This window comes from Tetrao urogallus (assembly GCF_951394365.1).
Source record: "Tetrao urogallus genome assembly, chromosome: 19".
Lineage (NCBI taxonomy): Eukaryota > Metazoa > Chordata > Aves > Galliformes > Phasianidae > Tetrao > Tetrao urogallus.
Genome location: NC_136832.1, coordinates 2,769,773 through 2,776,225, shown reverse-complemented (window position 1 = coordinate 2,776,225; position 6,453 = coordinate 2,769,773).

Genomic DNA, 6,453 nt, shown 5'->3' with positions numbered 1-6,453 from the left:
GTAGCTCTCAATTTCTCTCCCACTCAATTTTTGTGCTCCAAATTGTCCAAATTCAGTGCTGAGCTCAGTAGGGACACCCTGCCTCATTCCTCCATGCTGGGGAGGAACTTGAGGCAGATTTATGTGTCCTAGCAGCTATTTCCAGTCCATCCCTTGTTCACCACGCTGGTATCTTGTGTTCTCTTCCCTCTTTTACAGTAATACCATTTTGCAAGCAGAAAGGGCTAGTCATGAGGATGTAGACAGCTTGCCTCATCAGCCACAAGATCTTCCTAATTTTGCTGAGATTAAAAACCACCCAACGTACTGTTTTGTTTGACTCTACATGCCAGCTCAGACACTCCATCAATCACATTAACACGAGCCAGAGGTGTCTGAATACCTCACAACTGGCACACAAATACTTGCTGAGCTCGGCTGCAAGATGCTAATCACACACTTGTGTGCTGTTACTGCACGGTGGCAACTGTTCCTCAGCTAATCAATTATGTTAATAGCCCTCATAAATAATTTTCCTCTTTGTTGTGGTTGGATAGGGGTGTGAATACAACTTGCCTCACATGCTGATGTGCAAGGCCATTCACCTGGCACAAACAGGGGCACGGCTCTTAAATCCGATTTATCTTGTGTAAACTGGGGATAATTCCATTGATGAAAATGGGAACGTTTTCATTCATTTATCACCCGTTGTAGTTTGTTTTTTAAGTTTTGTGGCTTTTCTTCCTCTTCTGCCTATTCGGGCCTTCTCCAAAACGCTGCCATGGCACGCAAGTCATGTGGGTGCTGAGCCAAGTGCCAAGTGTAGGAAGTCTGCTGCTCTGAAACACCACCCCTGGCTGCAGGCCAGAGCTGGATTCCTGCTTTCATCATTGATTTCCCCTGCAAGCATAAGGCAGTGACTCACTCTTCTCACACCTCGCTTTACACAGAGCAGCAGAGGGGTGATGATGACATCTTTGTCTCGCTTGGGTGATTCAAGTGTGATGCAACCTCTTGGGACAGGGAATCTCACACTGCTCCAGCCCAACCTGTGACCTGCATAGCTGTGGCTGGCAGTTTGGCCATTGCTCCCTCCTGGCTCCAGGAATGGACTTGTCTCTGCAGGGTTTTGCAGATGGGAAGGCAACCAGCCCAGTTCCTGGAAAGACCCCATTAATAGCACAGGTAAGGCTGATGTTTAACTGTAATCAAGATCTAAGCAGTTCTTGGAGCTGTGGTGCCTGCAGAGCAGCAGGATCAGGACCACAGCCATAGGCACGATTGGGCCCACAAGACCTGGAGATATGGCAGCATCTCGAGGCAGAAAACCATTCCCATCCCCTGGCCCTGTACCTAAACAGGCAGATGCAGTATGCACTGTTCCATGGGGATTTGGGGTGTTGAATGATCTGTTTGGGAGTGCTGGGCTCCTCGTGTCACATTGAGAAACAGCTGCCAGAAGCTTTAACATTCCCAGCTGATCCTCTGGGATGGCAGAAGGCTCTGTTCTTAGTGATAGCCTGTGCACCCAGATGTGAGCACATCAGCAGCACTCAGCACACTAACAGTAAACCTGACAAGAGATAGCTCATGAGCTCAGTGCACAGGGATGCATTCATCACCCCTTCCTACTGCCTCCCTCTGTGCCCCAGCACCTCATTGTGCCCAGTCCCTGTCCCTTGTTAACCTGGAGTTCCCACTAAAGCACAAAGGCTGTGTGCTTTTTTATTGTTTGCTTCTAAACTCCATAAACATGCCTCATATCCCAGATGGCTGTTTTGACTGGCCAAGTGTTGCTGCTATTTGGACAGCAGGGTGCTTCTTTGAAAACATGAAGTATTTGGATGAGGTATTCTGGAGTGGTGAGCTCAGATCTGATAGCCTGGGCCACTTTTAAATCCCGTTTGCCTGGGATTTTCACACTTATCCAAGAACTCGGTGCTGGATCTAGGACATAGCAGAAAGTGCATCCAGCAGCCTCCCAGTGAGACAGGCTGAGCTGCACCCAGATCTTCACACACAGCTCTGGCTGGGAGGAAGGACCTGAGCAGCATGGAAGGAAAGTAGATGAGAACAAGGGGTACGAAGGTACAGAATGGATGATGAACTTCGGATGCTAAACTTCATCAGTTTCCCAAAAGGCCCCAGCAAGTGGAACTGCTCGTAGCTGTTTCTCTTTTCCAGGCAGAGTAAATCAGGATGCTTCCAGATGGCAAAGGGGGAAAGGTCTCATGGGAAGACATCCATCCAGCCGCACACTCCAGAAAGCCACTGCTGTTGCACAGTACAGGAAACCAGCACAATGTGTTTGCTCCAGGCACATCTCACCAACAACATGTGCTTCTCCTGAGTTCCCATTCCTCCCCACAGAGCTTCAGTCAGCAGGTTTGTATCAATGTTTGGGTGCTCCTGGACCACGTCCTCCTGCTGCAGCAGGCTTTAGGGGTTGGGGGATTCTCTGCTCCCTGCACACAGCCTCCATTGCGGCTTTGGCTTTATTCCTTCTGCAGTAAGATTCTTGGCCCCATTCTCTCCCTGCTCATTCCCTGGACCAGCAACTCTTGGCCCAAGCAGGACTGGGAGAAGAACTGAAAAAAAGTAGGGTCACTGCTTTAGAGGGTTTGCAGGTGGGATAAGCAAAAGTAGGAGGGACTGCTTGCATGCATCCCAATTAGAACACAACGGGGAAGAAGAAACCACAGCAGCATTTGCAGAAACGTTTCATCCCTGTAATCAGCATGGGCAGAGAACAAGAAAATCAACTCTAAAGTGTCCTCCAGGAAACCAACATTGGCAAAATTCAGCAGAGCAGCACTTAATCTCGGCTGTACTGTGTCATTCTTGCATTCTATTTCACAGTCTTATTTTATTCTTGTTAAAAGAATAAGAATAATAATAGGATAAGGTAGGCATGGGAAAACATGAGCTAGCTGGGGGTTATTTCTGTGAACAGCTGTAGAAACAGGTTTTAACACACAGTGAAAGCAGATGAGATCATAACTTTTAATAGGAACATATTTAATAAACCAAAGGCGGAGAGGAGATGATCCATTGCCTTTACCGAGAATTATTCATTACGATTTATATCAAGTAGGAAACAGCACTTTCCTAGAATCAATGCATCTTTAACAGCAGGATAGAAAAAACACGGGAGTAATGATTTTCTGAGCGCTCTCCTTTGATAAAAGCCATGAAAGCCCAAGGAACATCAGCCATCCTGCTCCCACTGTGCTCCCAGCACAGCCCTGCCCTACCCTGGAGGAGCTGAGCACCAGGGCTCCTGCACCGACTTGTGCCAAGAGCAGCAACAGGACTGCAGCCCAGCCTGCTGGCACAGCTTCACCCCTGGAAAACACCAGGAGACGACGCTGATCTCTGCCAGGGGTGACTCCCGAAGCTCTTGAGGCCCTGAGCCTTTGCATTCCTATTCAGGGAAAGAGATTCTGCATGTGGGAATGAGGTAGCAGTGAGGAGAGGCTGCCTGAAAACCTTCAGGTGGGACAGCGAGGAGAACGGATGTGCAGGAAGTAAGAGGAATTACCCCAGTGATACAGTGCATTCCTGGGACAGCCGGTGCCAGCCAGCCCTGAGCAGTGCTGGTCTGTCTCAGCACAGATCTCAGTGCTTTGCCCAGCACTGTTACCTCTGGTGGTGAGAATTCTGCTGTTAGAGGCTGCTCACCGGGCAGGACCTACAGGGCCGGCATCTGCCACGCAGCATGAATGCCCCAGGTTCATTTTTGAAGCAGCCCAGAGCAATTTCTCCATAATGTTCCATTAATGTGACAGCTAAAGCCCTGGCCTGCTGTAAAAACATCACTCCCATTTACATTAATTGCGACCATTTTCATGCAATTTGCTTCCAAATGTGACCAACCGCAGCTTCAGTGGCTGTGAGCTGATGAAGTCCCATTGAAGTTCATCACATTTATCACCCTCTAGCCAGGGTACAGCTATTACAATTACAGCTATTACAAAGTAATTACAATTACTTAGCTATTACAATGGCTAAGGACGTGGCTCTGCACCATTCCCTTTCAAGGTACTGACCAACACCTGGACATTTTTGCTACAGTTATTTGGTATTTGTGGAATCATAGGATGGATTGGGTTGGAAGAGACCTTAAAGATGGTGTAGTTTCAAATCCCCTGCTGTGGGCAAGGACATATTTCACTGGTATTTATCATGCAAGCATCATCTCTTTAAACACAAATTGTTTCCATACTGGGGAAATCCTAAGAAAAAGGCGTTTTTCCATGTGCCTCATTCACAGCTCAGGGTCCCTGAGGGTCCCAATCATCCTGCTGCCACTGATGCAACTTTCTCCTTGTTTCAGCCTGAAAGAAATATCCTGCAGCCTGGCCATGTAACAGCACACGGTGTCATTGGGAGAGTACTTCCCTTTCCATGCAGCTGCTGTGGTCTCCCTTTCATTACTGGAAGCACTGCCGTGCCTTATGAGCCATCGTTCATCACTGGAAATGAATCTGGAGTTACAACAAAACCAAAAGTCGGAGTCATGAGTCAAATGTCCTCAGCTCATTGGCTGCCTGACGGCATTGCAGCGTGAGTTAACTACAGCTAGGATTCCTTCCTGATAAAGAGCTGCATCACATGAGGCTATTGCACACACATCAGTAGTAGCCAAGGATGTCGAATGAAAACTTTCAGCTCGCATATTTAAGGATCCAAATAGTACTTTTGGAATCAGGCAAAAAAAAAAAAAAAAGTATTTCCTCTCCTGAAGTTGGGATTTCTCACTCGTGGTGAGACGTGACACCAGATGCTGGTGGGAAGGAGTTTGTATCACATTCATTTCATGCTCCATGGGTGGGGACTCCACCTCTCACCCAGCTTGGCGCTGGTGCATACTGCTTGCTGCTGATGCCCACACTGGGGCAAAACACGACGACAGCTTGGACAGAAAATGCAGATTTGCATTTGCAAGTTGTTTCAGCAGCCAGTTTTAGTTTGCATCGTGAACTCGCTGGAAGTTGGACGGCATACAAGGAGACAGAGTGGGCAGCGGGTAGAAGGCAAAGAACTGCACAACACAAACCTCCTCCTGCAGGAAAACAGTGCTGTGAAAAAGAGGCACAGCTGCAAGAAAATTGGGCTGAGTAATGAGGGCTGGGAAAGGCACCAAACTGTGCTGGGGGGTTTGCCATGCAGTGTTGGTGATCACCTTCACCTCTGCATGACTTACAGATGCCAGGAACAGTTCTTCAGAAACCTGCTGTGTTTTTTGCAACTGCTGCATCCAGGCTGGTAAGAAAAGCCCTGTGCAGCTGGTGGCATCGGCCTGCCACCAAACAAGACCTGTACACTGGCAAAGAGGTCGTCAAGGTGCTACGTGCCAGTCCCACCTGAGGAATGTTCGATTCAGCAGGAATCCCCCACCGCTGATGCCAAGAATGAAGCACCTGGAAAAACACCGCGCCAACTTTGGCTCCAAAACGCCTTCTCCTGTCTGGTGATTGCATTCTCAGGCAGCCTCACCAGGCAGCCTCCAGCACACTGCCACCATCCCATTCCCTGCAGGCCGGGCATTGTGAGGACAGCTTTGTTTGGAGTAGCTGACATTTGCTGACGCTTCCATTTCTGGTGACGCCAATGCAGTTTTCCATCCCGGCCTGTTTGTGGCTGCTGTTCAGAGCTGAAGTAAACAGCAGCAGCCCCGTGTTTACAGCTGCACGCTGTGCCTTTCGCTGCTGCCACATCACAAGGCAGTGTGCTGGGGTCATGGGAAATGTCTGTAGCTTTGAGAGCTTTGAGGGGCATTAGGTTGTCTGGAGGATGCCCAGGGATTAATGTGAGGGCAATGTATCTTGGAGGTGCTGGCAGTTCTTGGAAAGGAAAGAAGAAAATGAGGAATCTGACCTTCTGAAAAGCTCAGGTTTCCCATCACCTCTGATCATCACCATGGTTTCCCCACAATACCGGAGTGCTGGGTGATGAACTTTACACTAATCATTGCATTTTATATCAGGATGCTCAAGGCAAAGTGCTGAGCTCTTATGAGCATAATTTACCACTTACAAAGGGGCTGAGCTGTTCTGAAAACCATATCCAGATTATGGATTTCAAATACTAGAGCTCTTAATCCAGTTTCTGGGCTCATCATGAATGGAAACGAGCCATTTTTGGAAGGGAAACTTGGCCAAAGCTTTCCTCCTCTGCTGTAGGAGTAGAAGCTGCACTCACTGCTGACACCAACAGACCTATACTGGAGATCAACAAAATCTGTTCCCAAAGCACCAAGTCATGCATCAATGGGACCAACGTGCACAAACGCCTTTGTCTCTGCAGAACAAGGAGCTCAGCTCTCCTCTCCCCACAGTGTTACATCATCACACTGCTCTTAGTGTCAGTTGGGATGCTCTTCCCCTATTTGCACTTTGCGAGAAGAAAAACAGATTTGAATCACAGGATCAAAAATAAGCCTTTTCTAACAATAGCTCTGTTTCAGTAGCA